Source organism: Panthera onca, chromosome F2 (genome assembly GCF_046562875.1).
Source record: "Panthera onca isolate mPanOnc1 chromosome F2, mPanOnc1 haplotype 2, whole genome shotgun sequence".
Classification (NCBI taxonomy): Eukaryota; Metazoa; Chordata; class Mammalia; order Carnivora; family Felidae; genus Panthera; species Panthera onca.
The window spans coordinates 31,489,376-31,510,578 of record NC_138356.1 but is presented as its reverse complement, the minus strand read 5'-3'; positions in this window follow the sequence as shown (position 1 = coordinate 31,510,578).

Here is a 21,203-nt window from a genome sequence, read left to right as displayed (position 1 = left end):
CAAAGGGCCTTTGAAAGGCCCTCACCAACGTGCCTGGTCTGGGGCTCCCAGACATGTCCAAGCCCTTCTTGTACATTCATAAATGTACTGGCATCAAGATGGGAGTCCTCACCCAGATGTGGGGGTCATGGCATACCCTGGTAGCATATCTCTTCAAGTAGCTTGACTCTGTGGCCCAAGGCTGACCACCCTGCCTTTGGGCACTTGTAGCCATGGCCCTCTTAGTATCTGAGAGTTAACTACAACAAGTTAACTATGGGACAAGAACTGACAGTCCAAGTGCCACATTCAGTATTGACATTAATGGAGTACAGGGGACAAGGCACAGGTCTTGAACCAGCCTATAGCGGTGCCCGGCTTCTGCTTCCAGCCATTCTCCTCTCAGAGATATTTCAGGCACCTCTTAGCATTGGTGGGTTCAGTATCAAGCCCTGACCGGGATCACATATCAGGGGATGCTATGTGAAAACCTGCATATTCATCTAGAAGTAGTGTGGACCCTAAACCCTGCAACCCTACTGCCTGTCGGTCCAGGTCAACCAGATCATGACTGCAGTGAAGTCATGGATGAGGTGTTCTCCAGTGGAACAGATTTGAGGGACCAGCCCCTCAAGGGCCCTGATGCTGAGTATTTCACCAACAGTAGCAGTTTCGTGAAAGAGGGAGAATGCTTGCAGGGTACTCTGTGGTGACCCTTACTTCTGTCATTGAGGCCAAACCCCTGCCAAAGGGGACTTCGGCACAGAAGGCAGAGCTCATTGTGCTAACCCTGTCCTCCAACTGGTGCCAAGATTACATGTTAATATATACACAGACTCTGGGGCACATGGGTGGCTCAGTCGGTTAAGCGTCCAACTTCAGTTCAGGTCATGATCTCACAGTTTGTGGGTTCAAGCCCAGCATCGGTTCTGTGCTGACAGCTCAGAGCCTGGAGCCTGCTTCAGGTTCTGTGTCTCCCTCTCTCATTTTGTGCACCCCTACTGAAGTAAAGGTAGCTGAAGTGGGTCCCTGAATTCATCACAGCAGAGCGAGGCTGGCATCTTGAAACTGGGAGTGCATTCCTGATCCATCAATGTTATGTAAGCTGACCATATGAAAGAAGAAATCTGCAACTCCAGAGGCTCTAGGAGACTGTAGCCCTGCTTTAGTCACTCAGGAAACTGACTAATCTATGCACAGCAGAAGCTTGAGGAATAAACAATCTGGTGGAACAAAGAGACTGTCCTTATTTTCTATATCTGTTTCCTTACTGTGATGCACTCTGTCACCACGTATTCCTTGCTATTATTGTGATTCTTGCTCCACTTTTCACCATAGGATTGGCAGAGGCTGCCCCAGCCAGCTGGAAGCGTGGTGAGAGGTTTCCGTTAGCACTCACTTTCCTTTCGTGGATAGGGTGCTTTGTTCGTATTGGCTGCTTATAATCTGGACCCCTTCTGTAGACCTTGATTCTCCATCATGTGACCCATGCGTTTGCATAACCAGGTCAGGCCAGGGAATCGCTTGGAACTTATTGTACCATACACACTTCTCATGCCAGGAAAAGATCCTGGGGACCAATAATACCACTTATTCTATCTCCCAATGAAAGAATCAATATACTGTTTAACCCACAATACTTCCCAAGCAAGGAATGGCTAGAAGTTCAGAGCCACCCTCCACGTGAGGGCAAAATGAACCAAAGGATAGTATCTCAAAGGAAACGATGTGCTCCACAAAATGGCAATTGGAAAGATGATGAATGGCCTCCTGAGTGTATAATCCAATATTATGACCCTGCCACCTGGGCAGAGGATGGGTCCTGGGGCTATAGGACTCCCATTTACATACAAAACTGGATAATCAGGCTGCAAACAGTTATAACCAATGAAACTGACAGAGCTCTTAACTTACTAGCCAAGCAGCAAAACAAAATGCACAATGCTATCTATCAAAATTGCTTAGCTTTAGATTATTTGCTTGCTCCAGAGGAAGGAGTCTGTGGAAAGTTTAACCTGAGCAAATGCTGCCTACAGATGGATGATGAGGGAAAAGTCATACAGGAGATCACAGATTGAATGAGAAAGGTTGCTGGTGTCCCAGTCCGGACCTGGAAATGTTGGGACCCTGGAGAGTTATTTGGAGGATGGTTGTAATTCTCAGGGGATTCAAAACCTCACAGGTATTATCCTCTTGATTTGGGGGGCTTGCTTAATCCTACCTTGCCTAGCTCCCCTGGTTATACGGTCTGTCTCCAGCCTCCTTGAGGCAATGGTCGAAAGGAAAATGGCCACACATGTGATGTTATGGAAATATAAACCTCTAAATCAAGATGAAGCTCTTTGACCCAAAGGAAGCGGGGGTGGGGGGGTTGAGGTCAGAGCATTAAGGGGGTAATGTGGTAGAGCCCTTCCCTAAGGAATGTAGTGGAGGCTTCCGAAGACAAAAGAAGGCCACATGGCCCAATCAACTCCTATATATGTATATATAGCTCTGACATGACTCTAACTTGGACTGTGTCCAATCAGACTATATGTCATCATATATGGGAGACAAAGGAGTAGAAATTGCATAACAGACTACATCCTGCTGTGCTCGATGCTCAATTTTTCAGGTATGAACCCACTGAGCCCATGCCCGGCACGATGAATCAAGTTGCTTCCTGGACAGAAAAGCCTTAGTGTCCTGTCTCTCTGAGTGAGAATCCTGCTACGCTCCAAAAATATGACAACAGTAAACTTATTTTCCATTTAATGTCCAATAATATCAGTGTACTGTCTTATACTTTGGGAAATACTTATTTAACAAAACCCTGAAGACACTTGTCTAAATGAGATTTGAAAAGATACAGAATAGCACTAGAGCTGGTGTTTATATTGGCATCTCATACACACTTATACTGAGCATGGTAAGGGACAGGATCAGTCAGTCTGGTAGGCATCTTCTGAGGATTTTTGGCTCCTCACTGCCTTAGCATTTCCCATTGCACCAGAAATGATGTCAGCCATGATGCCATGTACATTGTGTAGTTGGCTTATCATTTGGTTCTGAGATTAGACATTTTACTTTAATGATAGTTATTTCAAATGAGTAGAAACACAGTTAACCCAGCCAGCCTCCAGAGACATAGGTTCAAGAAATAAAGCAACTTAGAGTAACTATCAATAAGATGTAAATGACTTATAGGGTCTTTTATTTATTCTTCAAGAGTAATTTTTTCTCAGAAAAAAAAATTCCCCTTGAGTAGAAAAATACTCAGATCTTTCTCCCAAAATTCTGTCTAAGGGAAAGTTGTCTAAAAATGTCTAAACAAATTTTCATCAAATCCAGTGAAATAAAGGATTATATCTAGAGAAAACAAAGTCATAGAAGTGGATATTTATGAGTCACTCCCTGCCTCAGCCGATTTGCCAAAGTTTGGTTCATATGGGCCGTCTGTAGTTAACAGAATTAAAAACATAAGCAAACATTTCTTGGAATGAGTAATGCATTCCTTTCAATCATCAGAAGTGTTTAAATCTATTGCCAATAGTCAGGTTACATGTGTTCACTCTCTCTTCCTCTCGCCTAGTTGGAAGATTATTTTGGAATTAAAAGATACAATATACTTATAATATATTGGTGATATTCCAGCTTTGGAACTACCTCCAATTTCTGCTTTGTATATAAGATTTCTGACTTGTAGAACTGGCTTAGAACAAGGCCATTTTTTTTTAATTTTTTTTTATTTTAACATTTTTATTTATTTTTGAGACAGGGAGAGACAGAGCACGAACAGGGGAGGGTCAGAGAGAGGGAGACACAGAATCCGAAACAGGCTCCAGGCTCTGAGCCGTCAGCACAGAGCCCGACGCGGGGCTCGAACTCACAGACCGTGAGATCATGACCTGAGCCGAAGTCGGCCGCTTAACCGACTGAGCCACCCAGGCGCCCCAGAACAAGAACATTTTTGAAGTTGGTGTAAAAACAACAACAACAACAAAACTTTGCCTAGGTGTCCTGGGACTATGAGTGCAAGAGGAAAAGTAGGCAATTTATTTGCTTAGATGCACAGTTAGGTTAACATTTCTAATAAAACAAGTGCACAGTTCAAAGGAATTTGTTCTGTCTTGTAAGGGTAGGTATCTTTTCCCCCCTTTTTTATGTTCCTCTACTGAATGGGAAATCTGTCTGGGAAACTGCCTTTATAATGTTCTTGCAAGTTATTTTCTTGATGGTTCTAAGGAGTTTGCCAAAGTATTACAATTTTGCTTGTAACTTCCCTAAAAAATGTTAATTATTTTTGAGGGATATATCAACAATAATTGATTCTCCCTCCTCCATTTATTCCTATTTTATGTTTATTATTTTATCTAATTATAGATCAAAATGATTTAACTTTTGACAAAGAAGTAAGCAAATGGAGGAAATTTTCTATGGCTAATCTGCTCTCTCAGTACTCCTGAAGTAATATTCATGTAAGATTGACCTTTATGATAAAGGAGTTTTGGTTTTATGCATAGCATTAGAGGAAGAGAACAGGTCAAATTTAATTGCTCACCCAAGTTTAACCAGAGGTCTCTATGATATTTTGATAGATTGCAAAAGTGCCCATAAAACTTCCTCCTCTTGCTAGCCATACTAGCAAATGAATTTCTTCTCATCAAAAAAGTAGTATCTCCTCTCATCCTTTGAATTCAGGCTGGTTTCATGCTTTGCTTTGACTAATGATGTAGTAGCAAACATGACAAAAGCAGAACCTTCAAAAGTAGTTGTACATCTGGGCTTGTCTTCTCATGCTACTCTTGAAATGTTGCCACTATACACATATACATACACATACACATACACATATACATATACATATACATATACATATACATATACATATACATACACAAGCCTGAGTTACCCTCCTGGAAGATTAGAGACTAAGTGGAGAGGCCCTGTTCTATAATTATCCAAGCCAAATCCTTCATAAACCATCACCAGCTGACTGCAAGTTGATGAGTCAACTTGCCCAGGCTCAAAGAGCAGCCCATGTCACCCCAAATTACTGGTCTGCAAATTGTAGGCTAAATACATGATTTGGATGGTTTGTTAAACTTTAAAATTTAACTGAAACTTATGTGAATTCTGGGTATAGCAGATAGATTTCAATTCCCTTAAAGCCACTAATCACACTTGGGCAGATGTTATTTCAGAATGATGGAAATTGAAAACAAACAAACAAACAGAAACTTAGTGTACTTTCCTATCTTGTTAAGCCAAAACTCTGTCCTGCTCTTTACTTATGAATATGTGTACCTCTCCATCAATTTTTCACCACAATCCAGATGCAACATATTTAGAATCAAATACTAACCTGCTTTTTCCTCATTTGATCAGCCATTAACGATCTGAGTCTTCCCACTCTCATTCATTTTTACTATGCAGACATGCTGTGTTTCCTACAGTGACAAGGTCTCCATCCCACCTCTAACCCTCAATATTGCCAAAACACACAGGCAAATTATCCATAATTCTATGACTAGAATATTTATCCTACTTCAAAGGACACATTGGAAACATGGGACACTGAACAGTAACTCTCTTAAAAATTTTTATATTTACACATCCTCAAATAGGGAGCAATAGAGAACAAGGGAGTGTCAGGAACAGTAGGTTTAAAAAAGGATTCCATAGGTAATGACCTATTTATTAGGTAATGTTCAAGAATTCTTAGGCTATAAGGCAAGAAAGACTAGAGCTAGGTGACCATTCCTATTAGAAATCTAAATTTATCTTTTGACTTTTTCTCAGAATATTCCTCTAGTGAGAGAAAATAGCATTCACCTGATTACAGATACAGGGAGCTAACAAGTTAAGTTAAAGCCAGAGGAACTGAAATTATGTTTGGTGACACTAATAATTGCTGTCATCTCCATGAGCTGCTTACATATTGAGAGTTAATTGCCAAGCAGTATAATAGCAATTACATTTATCACTATTTAAGATTCAATATGAGTTTCTGCTTTATTTGTTGATAACAAATGTTATATATGGAGAGAGGTGTGACTTTAAGGCAATGAATTTGAATCTATAAATCATATATTTAAGTTATCCACATCATTGCATGGTTACTTCATCCTTTCTCTTGTCTCCATAGTTTTGCTCAAATAGCATAATAACACTTATATTAATGAGATGATTTCAGGCAGTATCACTTTATGAGAGTTGAAGAAACTATCAAATCCTGGGTTAATTTTAAAAATTGGATTATATTGAATTACTCTAAGTTGACCTTCAGTTTTATCAATTTGCTATGTTAAAAAATTGGTTATACTACATTTTATTTAAAATTAACTTGAGAAAAATAAGGGAATACTATATTAGGCAAACACGAGGGAGCTCAGAGCCAGGTTTTAGAAAATCTCCCTAGGACCTAAAATATCACAAGTACATGCAGCCGCTACATGCAGATCAATGTACCTTCTACTCCTTCCTCATCCTTTTGCTTTCTTTACTCATCTCTCCACTTTTTTCGGGTTTTTTTGCCCTAATTTAATCATTTCATATTGGCAGCCACAATTGTTTTAAATATTTTTAGACTCTGGCATATTTAAAATTTTTTTAAATGTTCATTTACTTTTGAGAGACAGAGAGAGATAGAGTGTGAGTGGAGAGGGGCAGAGAGAGAGAAAGACACAGAATCTGAAGAGGCTCCAGGCTCTGAGCTGTCAGCACAGAGACTGATGCAGTGCTCAAACTCACAAGCCATGAGATCATGACCTGAGCCGAAGTCGGACGCTTAACCAACTGAGCCACCCAGGCGCCCCTAGACTCTGGCATACTTTAATAGAAGTTAATCATACATTGTATACGTCTTGTTTTGTAAAACATTCGTTAAAACGGTATACATAAAAATAGTTTTTAGTATTTCAATTTTAACATATAAAAATATGATTCCAAGGGGTATTCCCTGGTTAGTGTCTGTGTTAGTAATTAAATAGACATATTGTTTAGGAAAACATTCCAAACAATATCCACTTCATAGCTAAACGATGGCAGCCATAGTCTTACCTGAGTTATTCTAGCTTCTTTAGGTCCAAGGATATGGGAAAAGTACATTGGTTGAAATGCCTTAGGATATTTCTATAGTTACAGACATCTGGAGAAACAAAGATACATCTTACTTTGAGAAAGGCAAAGAAAGGGAAATCTTACAACTATTTGCAATACTTTTAAATCTCTTGTCTGATATACTTTCTCTGTTTTGCTTTCTAATTCTCTTCAACTGTAATTCCCATCAAAATTCCATAATAATGGTTGCATTAGGGGTTTCTAATTTTTCATTTCTGCAGTCCAGTATGTCTAAGGGCCAGTAGAAGCCAAAGCATGAAAGGCCTGGAATTGAGAATATTATATTAAAATAATAGAAAGATAAAGATAAGATGTTTTATGCAGGAAAAAATCTATGATCAGATTTCTGCTTCAAAATGGATTTTATCGGGGCACCTGGGTGGCTCAGTTGGTTAAGCATCTGACTTCGATTCAGGTCATGCTCTCATGGTTCATGAGTTTGGGCCCCACATTGGGCTTTATGCTGACAGCTCAAAACCTGGAGCCTGCTTCAGATTCTGTGTCCCTCTCTCTCTGCCCCTCCCCCCACTCGTGCTTTGTCTTTGGCTCTCAAAAATGAATAAACATTAAAACAAAATTAAAAATGGATTTTATCTTTGCTTTATCATTGATGACATTAATGACAATAGAAGATTATATAATACTCTTTAAAGAATAAATTTAGTGTCCTCTTAATAGTAACTTAGGCAGAAACTGATAGCATGGAATAGTCTCATAACATTCTCAACGAAACTTTATTATTATAAATATATTATATATTATATTCTTATATATATAAAATACATTTTATATATATTATATTCTTAAATCATAAGTGAGGCAACATGTTAAAGCTCTCAAGGAAGTATTTCTGAGGCAAAAATAAATCTTAGATGGGGAGTGAATTGTCCTAAAACTTTTTCATACTTTTCATTATTTCTTGTATACTATATAAAATATTCATAATCATGTATTTCATATATAGATATGACACAAGGAAAAAATTCTTATGTGTATCATTCCAAAGTGATATTGATGTTACTGATGTAGTACAATAACAGATTCAAAAAACATTCTGCAAATTGAATTGACTTGGGCTATAACAGTGTCTCATTCCTTCAAAATCATAAGTGTGGAGAGAGAAAGATGCAAGTATGTATAATAGGGAACTAGTCACTGTCCATACCATACCTCTAAAATAAGGATAAAACATTTTATGTTCCATTAAGTGAATTAGAGATTATAACTGGAAATATTCCAAATATTCAATTTTATGTGAGAATCCATTAGAGTATTATCCAAGTCAAAATTTGGAAGGATTTCTTTTCTCCTGGGAGAACTTAAAAATACCTTTCTTCTGAAACTCATTTCACTTGCTATAGTATTTTAATTCTACTAAACAGTGACTGTTGTAAGAGTTTCATTTGATTATCATACCAAAACCCAAACAAAAAATACAGAATTCTAATGAGCATTGCTAACCAAAAACAAACTGCATTTTTTCAATGTTAATATTACTTTATAAAGTACTATCTAAAATTGTAAGCATGTTTTCATTATATGGTTGATCCTTGAAAAACACAGTTTTGAACTGTGAAGGTCCAATTATACGTGGGTTTTTTACAGTGCAGTGCTGTAAAAGTACTCTGAAAACTATAAACATTGATGAAACTGTCACTGATGATGACTTTTAAACTGAAGATGACATAAACAAATGGAAAGATATTCCATGCTCATGGATTGGAAAAGTTAATAGTGTTAAAATGTCCATACTACCTAAAATAATCTACAGATTCAATGCAATCCCTATCAAAATACCAACAACATTTTTTCACAAAACTAGAACAAATAATCCTAAAATTTGCATGGAACCACAAAAGACACTGCAGAGCTAAGCAATCTTGAGGAAAAAAAGCTGAGCTATCACAATTCCAGATTTCAAGATATCCTACAAAGCTGTAGTAGTAATCAAAACAGTATGGTACTAGCACCAAAACAAACATAGGTCAATGGACCAGAGCAAAAAGCCCAGAAATAAACTGATGCTCATATAGTCAATTAATCTATGACTAAGGAGGCAAGAATATACAATAGGAAAAAAGTCTCTCTAATAAACGGTACCGGGAAAATTGGATGACACCATGCAAAAGAATGAAACTGGACCACTTTTCAACACCACACACAAATACAAACTCAAAATACATTAAAGACCTAAATGTAAGAGAAAATGAAAACATTTATTTGAAAAAAAATACATGTACCTCAAGTTTACTGTACCACTATTTACATTTGCCAAGATATAGAAGCAGCCTAAGGTAAAGAAAATGTAATGTGTAGACACACACACACACACACACACACACACACACACACACACACACAGAAGAATACTATGCAGTCACAAAACAGGATGAGATCTTGCCATTTGTGACAACATGGATGGATCTAGAGGGTATTATGCTAAGCAAAATAGAGAAAGACAAATACCATATGATTTAATTTATATTTACATCTAAAAAACAAATGAATAAATAAACAAAAAGCAGAATCAGATCTATAACAACAGAGAACTAATGGCTGCTACAGGGGAGGGGATAAAGGGATGAGAAAAATGGGTAAAGGCGAGAGGGAGATACCGGTTTCCAAGTTATAGAATGGATAAGTGACGGGAACAAAAGGCACAGCATAGAGAATATAGTCAATAGTATTGTAATAGTGTTGTATGGTTACAGATGGCTATATACTTGTGATAAGCACAGTATAATGTATGGAAATACTCAATCACTATGTTGTATACTTAAAACTGATGTAATATATGTCAATTATACTCAAAAATGTTTTACAAGAAATTAATATTGGTTTAGTGTGTGTGTGTGTGTGTGTGTGTGTGTGGGTGGGTGTGGGTGTGTGTGTAGTCCTATGTGAATTTATCTCATATGTAGTTTTTGTAATCCTTACCACAACTGAGATAACAAACTCTTCCATCCCAACCAAGATCTCCCTCATTCTACACCTCTTTAGTCACATCTATCACGTGTCTCCATCACAACTCCAGCAACCACTAATGTGTTTCTAATCTCTACAATTTTGCCATCTCAAGAATGTTGTATAAATGAGTGCTCCTCTCCATAGGTATATGAATTCCTGAGATTGTCATTTTCAGTCAGCATAATGCTTTTGACACCCACTCAAATTACAGTTGTTCCATTTTTGTGTGGGTGCTGAAAATATTGAATGGTACATATATACCACAGTGTATTTTTTTCTCTTTTTCAAATTTTTATTGAAATTCTAGTTAGTTAACATATAGTGTAATTTTGGTTTCAGGAGTAGAATTTAGTGATTCATCACTTGCATCTAACACCCAGTGCTCAACACAAGTACCTTCCTTAATACCTACCACCCATTTAACCTATCACCCAACCACCTCCTTCCATCAACCTTCAGTTTGTTGTCTATAGTTAAGAAACTCTTATGACTTGTTTCCCTCTCTTTTTTTCCCTTCCTCTATGTTCATCTGTTTTGTTTCTTAAATTCCACATATAAGAGAAATCATATGGTATTTGTCTTTCCCTGATTTGTTTCACTTAGCATAATGCACTCTAGTTCCATCCACAGCACTGCAAATGGCAAGATTTCATTCTTTTGATGGCTGAGTAACATTCCATTGTACACATATACAGCACATCTTCTTTATATATTCATCAGGTGATGGACATTTGGGCTCTTTCCATAATTTGGCTATTATTGATAATGCTGCTATAAACATTGGGGTGTGCATGTGCCCCTTCAAATCTGCATTTTTGTATCCTTTGGGTAAATACCTAGTAGTGCAATTCTTGGATCATAGGGTAGTTCTATTTTTAATTTTTTGAGGAACCTCCATACTGTTTTCCCAAGTGGCTGCACCAGTTTGCATTCCCACCAACAATGATAGTTCCCCTTTCTCTGCATCCTTGCCGACATCTGTTGTTTCTTGTGTTGTTGATTTTACCATTCTATTAGGTATGAGGTGGTATCTCATCATAGTTTTGATTTGTATTTTCCTAATGATAAGTGATGTTCAGCATATTTTCATGTGTCTGTTAGCTATCTGGCTGTTGTCTTTGGGAAAAAATGTCTATTCATGTTCTGCCCATTTCTTAACTGGATTATTTGTTTTTTGGGTGTTGAATTTGATAAGTTCTTTTGGGTGCCCCCAAAGGCCCAATTTCCAAATACCATCACATTAGGTGTTAGGGCTTCAATATATGAAGGAGACAAATTTTCAGTCAATAACATGAATTTCATGTCATATCTCAAACTCCATAATACCTAGCCTTTGTGCCTTCTTTCCACCTTACACAGTCTTCTTACATTTGTTTCGTATGTTTTTAGTTGTAGTTGGTGGAAAGAATAGAGAAAATACATTTATACATTTAGTCCAACATTTCAGAAGCAAAAGTGCTTCAGTACTTTTGATGTTTATTGTATCACTGTAATAATTTTACTCTTTTACAATACAGAACCAATTAAACCATTTAAAGCAACTTATATGAACCAAAACCCCCACTTTTCCCCTGTATTCTTATCCCAATAAATGCACTAAAAACACAAAAACTTTTCTACAGTATGAAGAATTTTTATTCCTGTGAGTTTTACTTTTATAACAAATTTTTCCCCTGGCTATTTTCCTTAAGGAATATAAGAGTGTCCTGAAGTATAAAACAAATAATTATGAACCAAGAGGGTAGTGTATTTATCAAGTTCATCTGGCACACCACACATTATTCTGTGATTGCAGAGCTTAAAATAAATAATATATATACACATACTGAAGAAACAAAAGTGTTAATAAGCTACACACATCCATCCATCTATCAACACGTACATGTTTACATACATCCAAGACATTTGTTTTCTATCTACCATTTGGCAACACTGCAGTAGTATATGGCTATAAAGTCATGAAGACTGGCATATGCTTTTATATCAAGAAATTTACAAATTTCACTGCAATGTGATACATGTATAATTTAATATATGATATGGTATATAATTGCAATAGGGCAAGTACAAAAATTTTGAATGATATCTTACTGAAATTTGAAAGGGTTAGGAAATATTTTTCATAGCTAACATTTATTAATACTCAGTTCTCAAAATATTTTGCATATCTTAAATAATTCAATACTCACATTTTAATTTTTGGATGGAAAATTAAGGCTCAGAAATATTATTTTTCAAATACTTTCAGTATGACTGTCTCTTTACGGACAAATGAATGAAGGGTGATTAAAGTATAATGAAGACTTTGAAATCTATCCTAAGAACAAACGGAAATAATTGAAAGGTTTTTACCATAAGAGAAATAAAATGAAACTTATCATTTAAAATACCACAAGGGCTACTAGGTAGAGATGAGATTGGATAGGACCATGACTATCATTAGGAGCCCAATCAGGAAATTTGTAATCAAGGACAGAGATGATGTTTGCATGAACGTGGAAAATAGCAGTTACAATGGGTAAAGAAAGCAGATTCAAGAAATATTTATGGCTGCCTATTTAGCAGTGATTGATTAGAAACTATGATTGATAAAAGGAGAGTAAGAAAATAATTTGCCCAGAATTCTAGCTTGCAAAACTGGTTGATTTCATTCATTCCAATATAAGAAATGGCAAGCATTAGGTGGGAAGGGCCACAGATGTATGGAGAGAAATAATTCAAGGTTGTATGTCTGGACTTTTAATTGCAGAGAAGTTAAAGTGGATAGTTAAGCAAACTGCTAGAAATGAGTCATCAGAATTGCATTCCTAGAAGAGAAAATTTTGAGATTTAAACCAGTTTTATTTCTTTTTTAATTTTCCAATTTCTTTAAAAGTATTTTTTAATGTTTATTTATTTTTGAGACAGAGACAGAGCATGAATGGGGGAGGGTCAGAGAGAGAGGGAGACACAGAACCTGAAGCAGGCTCCAGGCTCTGAGCTGTCAGCACAGAGCCCAACATGGGGCTCAAATTCACAAACCGTGAGATCGTGACCTGAGCCGAAGTCGGTTGCTCAACCGAGTGAGCCACCCAGGCGCCCCTAAAAAAACTTTTTTTAAGTAATCTCTACACCTAACATAGGGCTGGAACTCATGACCCTGAGATCAAGAGTCACATGCTCTTCCAACTGAGCTAGCCAGGCACCCCCATTTTACCAATTTATTTAAAAAAACAAACAACAACAATAAAACAAACAAAAACTTCTCACCCCTTTAAATTGACCTAAAGGAGCAAATAGTTTCTCAGAGGTTTCCTCTATAGACACATTATCTCAGAAGACAACAGTCAATACCTTATTAGCTGTTGCACTAGTGATTAACATAGGATTCTACTTTCCTTTTTCTGAACTTTAATAGAAAACCCACTGCTTTCTAACACAATCAACTCTTTAGTATCAATTTCCACATTATAATTACGTGAGAGAGAACAGATATTTTACACTTTCTAACTTGAACTAGAAAATTAATGTGCTAGCAGCCTCCTGAGCAGTTCACAGAAGCAAGAGAAATGGTAAATGGCGCATGCCTCATGAAGAATGGGAATTAGAGCAACGGAGGGATCTTAGCACAGGAATTTGAGAACCATATCTCTAAAATGCAGTTTTATTCTTTACTTTTGCTCACATGATTTTCTCTACCAGGAAAGCTCTTGCTCCTTTATTTACCATAACACATTTGTTTTAAGTCACAGCTGAGGTGCTTCCTACTCTAGAAAATCATCCCTGAAGTCCTACATATTTTGAGCTAAATTTCATTGTTTATGTTCACTTAGTTCCCTATTTATGTGTCTTGCACTAAACTTATGTTCTCCTTCCTTACTATAAACCATACTTGCACCTAATATTTTTGTATAGATGCTCAAAAACACAAGTATTAATTTAATCTTGCTTGTTTTATGTGTAATCCAAATTCTGTCCATAAAATTAAAAAAAAAAGACCAATGGCAATTAAAAATAAAGTAAAAATACTTTCATGTTGTTTTCCATCCAACTTATCCTTCTATGTTATGTTTATTCATGTGTATATCACGAGTTTTTCATTTAAAAACTTGGGTTTCCTGGATTTTGTTTATTGGAGGTAGAACCTGATTTTTTCTCTTTGCTTCTTGTTTAAGAAACAGTTACATAATCCAAGTTCATAATAATCTCCTATTATTGTTTTATTGGCTTTATACTTTTACCTTTCTAGTTTAAGTAATTAAACCATTTGGAGTTTATGTTGTTGTTATTGTTGTTGTAAAGTAGGGGTCAAAACTTAAATATTTTCAGTGTAGTCTTCAATTGTGGCTCTATCTACAAACTAATCAATATTATTTACAATGATTTGTTAATGTAATATATGTCATATATCCAAAATTTCTTTATTACTATGACTCATGTTATATATCTTACTATTTCAAGGAGTTTGTTCCATCTATATCCATTAGTTTTTTGAAGTCTCTTCACCTACCACTAGATTTTCCTTCAAGCATATTTTCAAATTAATTGTCTAAGTTTCCTTGAAAATTCTGGAGAAATCTCACAGGAAAACACACAGCATTTTTTTTCAAATAATTTGAGTAAAACTGTCATCTTTACAATGTCCAGTTTTCACATTCATAAAAATGGAATGTTTTACCATTTATTCATGGTTTATTTTGTAATGTATATTTATTTATTTATTTATTTTGAGGGAAGGCAGGGAGGAGCAAAGACACAGGGAGAGAGAGAATCCCAAGTAGGCTCCACGCCCAGGGCAGAGCCAGATGTGGGCTGCTCCATCTCACAACCGTAAGATCATGATCTGAGTTGAAATCGAGAGTTGGACGCTTAACTGAACCACCCAGGTGCCCTGCCATTTATTTATGTTTTAAGTAATTAAAAATGTTTCCATAGATTTCGTGTACACTTTTAGTAGGTGACTCCTTTGATACATATAGTTTCTGCTGTTAATTGTGAACGGTCTAATCAATGCATGATTCTCCAAGTATGTTTCCCAGCCCAGAATCTATTCACTTCTCTAATGGTTTAATGCCAGAGTACCTTAATACAACTGATTTTTCTAAAATAATCTTATGCCAGACACCTTTTCTGAAGTCTATTGTCAAGTCTAATGTCTGTCTGTTAATGGTGTTAGGTTTTCCATTTAAGAGACTTTTTTTTTAATGTTTTTTTATGTTTATTTATTTCTGAGACAGAGAGAGACAGAGCATGAGCAGTGGAGGGGCAGAGAGAGAGGGAGACACAGCATCTGAAGCAGGCTCCAGGCTCTGAGCTGTCAGCACAGAGCCCGACATGGGGCTCAAACTCACAAACCATGAGATCGTGACCTGAGCCGAAGTCGGCGCTCAACTGACTGAGCCACCCAGGCTTCCCAGGACTATTTTATTTTCAAATACAACTATTTTATCTTTAAAATTTTTCACTTCATATATCACTTTTTTTAAATTATTTTTTTAATGTTTAAATATTTTTTTTTTAATTTTTTTCAACGTTTTTAATTTATTTTTGGGACAGAGAGAGACAGAGCATGAACGGGGGAGGGGCAGAGAGAGAGGGAGACACAGAATCGGAAGCAGGCTCCAGGCTCCGAGCCATCAGCCCAGAGCCTGACGCGGGGCTCAAACTCACGGACCGCGAGATCGTGACCTGGCTGAAGTCGGACGCTTAACCGACTGCGCCACCCAGGCGCCCCAATGTTTAAATATTTTTAAAGAGAGAGAGAGAGTATGAGTGGGGTGAGTAGAGAGAGAGGGAGACACAGAATATGAAGCAGGCTCCAGGCTCTGAACTGTCTGTACAGAGCCCTACGCGGGGCTCAAACTCATGAGCTGGGATATCATGACCAGAGCCAAAGTCGAATACTTAACCAACTGAGCAATCCAGGCGCCCATGTATTACTTTTTTAAACCTTACTTTTGTTATTGGCCAAGAAACACAGTGAGCTGACATCATTCTGATCTTATCCTGAATGAATATATATTTTCATCATAAAGTTAAAAATGCATTGAAGTACCAGGTATTGTACGTAAGTGTTGAATTACTAAATTCAACCTGAAACTAATATTACATTGTATGTTAATTAACTGGAATTTAAACAAAAACTTAGAAAAAATGCATTGAAGAAATTCAGTAGATAATCCTTACCAATTTTTCATACTTCTAGTTTTGTGAGATTTTATTTCAGTTATAATGAACTACTGAACTTTAGACAATGCTTCTTTGTTTAGTGAGTTTAAAGATATGTTTCTCTTAAAGATTATTAATGTTGATTTACATCTAGATTTGATATTGAGCTTTCTTGCATTTTAGAGATAAATTTATTTGATCATTATGTATTATATATGTAATATATATAGTATATAATATATACAACATATATATATTATTTGGAGAGACACCACTGACATCAGTAAACCAACATTTTATATTAAATTTTCACATTTAAGTTAATAACAATTTGGCTTATAATTTCATTTTTGTGCATTTAAAGCAATTTTTTGGATTGGTTTCATTAGCTTCAAATAATGAGTTTGCCAATGTTCCCTTCTTTTTCACTTGTTTCTTTGTTTACTATTTTATAGAAATACTGTACCCTGAATTTCTGGTAATGTCCAAATGAATATTTTCTATTTGGAGCACTTCTGAGTGTACAGGACTTTGAACACTGAATAATAATATAATTAATAATAAATAATTAACAATTAATAATTATTAAATAATTATTTAAATTATCAAGTATTCAATAATGCCTTAAGGATATATACTAAATACACTAGAAAGTACATTTTGGTTGTCTGAGCGTGGGGTGAATAAATAGGTGTGAAGATGGGACATGAAGGAAAAAAAAACTCCAAAATAAAGCATAAATAGGGTTATACATAAGCAGAGAATATGCCATGTACTAGACAGAATAATTTATCTCTGCACCTGACATTAAAAGCAAAAAACAAACAAAAACAACCTAACAGCAAACTGAAAAAGACACAGAGGGCTTTTATCGCCCCCAAAAAACAAATTATTTGAAACTCATTTAAATGACAAAGGAAATCATTTTTTAAAATGTTTTCTCTTGCCAGGAAGTTAATGCCTTCTGTTAACTGATCTAGGATTTTAATGTGTGGAAAAAGGACAATTTTCAAAAGCCAAAGGTGCTAGATTCACTAAATACCACATTTGTAAAATGAAGTAACAAGTGGATGTTATGTAGTCAAAACAGCATGAAATGCAGAACTTCATTAAAACATCTAACTAAACTACCAAAATTTTACCTTAATTGCTGGTTTCCCCAAAACATACAAATAAGTAAGTTAGTATATGAGTTAGGCATTACTCTGAACACTGATAGACATTTTTACCAGATGTTAATATCTACCTGTAAAACTCATTTCTTTCGGCAATGATGGAACAAAGATAAAACTTTGATTATTAGTAGTGTCACCAACTAAATATTTCTATAATTGTTTTATCTTCCTCTCTGGTATACCTGATGTCACGTTCTACCCAAAGAAAACAGTACCACAAATAGGATTCCAAGGAAAATAATACCACACATAGGATTTCAGAAAATTAATACTGATACAAAATTTCATTTACTATCTTATAATAGCTACAAAAGAGCCATTTTTTTTCTAACATTTTCCCTAGCCTATCTTCCTAGGAAAGGATGATTTGGGTGATACTAGTATAAATAATGATAATACTATAATAAATACAACATAAGGGAAATATAATAAACATAGTATAAGCAACAGTTATTCTATACTTCCATACTGTCATAAGAAAACCCTAAATTAGTGAATCCTTTGCTCTCTTTGGTATAGTCCGACTGAAGTGCTAATATACTTTATTCAAATTATAAAGTTCCTCATTAAAGGATCCTGCCCTCCTGAGACTTCTTCAGGAATCCACAGGAGTAAGCCTTTGTAGCATGGTTTGTACTCTGTGACCTCACCTATCTCTGGCTCTAAGTAATTGTTCTATGGATAAAGACTGCAAATAGTGTAAGCCAATCTCTGTAGATTGGCTCAACAACAACAAGAAAATAAGATCATTCCATCCAGAAACTTAAGGGTTGTATAAAATAGGTCAATTACTAGAGAGGCACATGTTCACTTATATGGTCACATAAGCAGCCATAATTGGCTATGTTCAAATGAAACACAGACATTGAATTTGCTGAGAAGAGAGAAATCAAAACAAAACAAACATAAGGGATGAGTAACAGACACAGATAAAGTCACAGCTTAAATATGTTTGATTCTTATACTCTTTCCAGTTCCTAGATCATGTCTTGAGCTATTTCACTACAGATTTAGCAAGGTTTACTTGACTGTAGCACACATATGCTTTGATATTAAAGCCACACTGAGACGGTTTTGTTGTTAAAACATTTTTTTTTATTTTGAAATAATTTTAGATTACTTCACAAAAGTATTACGAAGATAATACAGAAGGTTTATGTACCCTTCACCCTACTTTTCCTGAAGTTATCACCTTATCCAGCCATGATATATTTGATATATTTACCCAAAATAAGAATTTAACATCAATCCAATTCTGCTGATTTATGCATATTTTAAGTTTAAATTATGAGGAGATTAAAAACAATAAAAAAGAATATTTTATTTAGGTAGCAGTGTATTTTGAGAGTTTAGTAATGCAATGAACATTTAATGAGTGTTGCTTTAAGGCCTGGAGTTTGTTGTTTCGTTTTTAGTGTTCTCTTAGGAACAACCATCATTTTCGTCCTCTCATAATTAATATCTCGGCAACGGCTTAAACAGAATCTAATTAAGCATCAGAACACTACCTGGACCATAGTAAGTGATAATTAAATATTTCTTGAATTAATTTTTCCTGTTCTCCACTTCTGTTAGAAAAGGATGATCATGTCTTATGCTACAGACACAAAAAAGGAACTTTCAAAAATGTGTTCCACTTTCCTTGACTGAGGAAGTATATGACTCGGATCCACTCTGCAATGCACCAATCCCTTCCCACAATAAAACAGTGATGATATATTGAGGAAAAAGCAGAAAGCTGTTTTATCTCACTCTCTAACACAGTCATCATAAGCTACAGTGATGTAAGTTCTTTTTAGACCAAACTACAGGTTTGTTTATCTACACTCAAAGGTGCCAATCTACATTACGGATTAACATCCAAAACCTTCAATTCTTCACAACAGATTTGACAAAATATGCCTTAAAGCATGATTTTCTATTTCACTTCTGCTTCCTTAGCTGGAAAATCATAAAGTACTGTGGGTTTTTTTTGTTGTTGTTGTTACACATAGTGAAAACAGATTATGTTACCTTTCAAACCAGGATGCACTGTTAAAGACAAGTGAGAAATTACTAGGCAGAAAAAATGGAGTGGGGGAGGGTAGGGAGAAAGAGACAGTGAAAATGCTAATTTTGAGAGAAAACGTGCTGAAAACATTTTCCTAAGTCAGACTGAATTTGAAGACAGGCTATTCTCAAGCTTCCAGCTTGTATTTGTCTTTTTTAAATAAATAGCAAGTTTCAAAAAATGAGCAAACTCAGTGTTGTTATTTAATATTTATATTGTTTTATTTTATATATATTTGATATTTTATAGAAAATGTTCTAAAACATCATGAAACTTTTCTTGATTATTTATTTGAAGTTATATGAAGACTGAATACAAAACAAGTTCCATGGTTTCACTGGAAGAATGTTTACTCTGAGAACTGAATCCCTCTTTTAACTGTTTCTAAAGACACATGGATATCAAAGAAATAGACTTCTGGTCCAGGCCTTGTCACCACATGGTGAATAAACCAAATGAATCCGCAGAGCCTCAACTTTCTTTATAAAATCATGATGATGATGAGTGTGATGACGCCAATTCATGAGTATACAGGTTTCCAAAAATCAGATGAAAATTGTGCGAAGCCTACAAATTATAAAGTATTATCAAGAGAAATTAAAGAATGTTATTGAAAGATAGGTTATATCAAGGCCAGGATTTGAAATCAAAAATTAATATTTAAAAATGTGTAATTATATTTGCTAAACATATAGAAAGGAATTAAATAAACATACATTCTACTGATCATTGAAAATGTATACCATTATGAAAACAGTATGAAGTTACCTCAAAAATTAGCAATAGAACCACTATATATCCAGCAATCCAAATTCCACTTCTAGGTATATGTAAAAAAGGAGTGAAATTAAGATTGTGAAGAGATACCTATACTTCCATGTTCATTGCTACACTATTCACAATAGTCAAGATATGTAAACAACCTAAATGTCCTTAGACAGATGAAGAAAATGTGATATACACATTTTGTAGAATATTTACAGAAAATGTTTTATATAAATATGTGTATATATGTATGTATGTGTATGTATGTATATATGTATACACACACACGCACACACACGTATATAATTATGCAATTAAAAAAAAGGAAATCCCACCATTTGTGAAAACATGGATGGACAGAGCTGGAGACAATTATACTAAGTTAAATAAGACACAGAAAGAGAAATACTGCATGATCTCATATATGGAATCTAAAATAGTCAAAATCATAGAAGTGGAGTAGAATGGTGGTTGCCAGGGGTGAGGAGTAAAAGAAAATGGTTAGATGTTGGTTAAATTGTACTAGAGAGCTCAAGTACAGTATGGTCATGATAGTAAACAATACTGTATTGTATACTTGAAATTTGCTAAGAGGATAGATTTTGAATTAAACTTCAAGATACACGAAGTGTTAACTATGTAGAAGTGATAGGTTACATCACCAATCTTGACCGTGGTGATCTTTTTATAATATATAAACATATCAAAACATCAAGTTGTATACCTTAAATGTATACATTTTTATATGTCAAAAATATCTCAAAAAATGTTAGAGGAAATAGGCAACTAAAGAAAACAGAAGAAGATCTTTACAACATAAGATATTTATTTCACTGCAAATATACTTATCCAGTATAAATTAAGAACTCTTATAGATTATCAAAAAGGATATGACCAGATTTTTTAAATGTCCGAATACTAGAAAAGCATTTAAAAATGATAATATCCAACTTGCCAATGAATACATTTTATTAAGTTTATTCGGGCTGCCATAACAAAGTACCACAGACTGGTGGCTT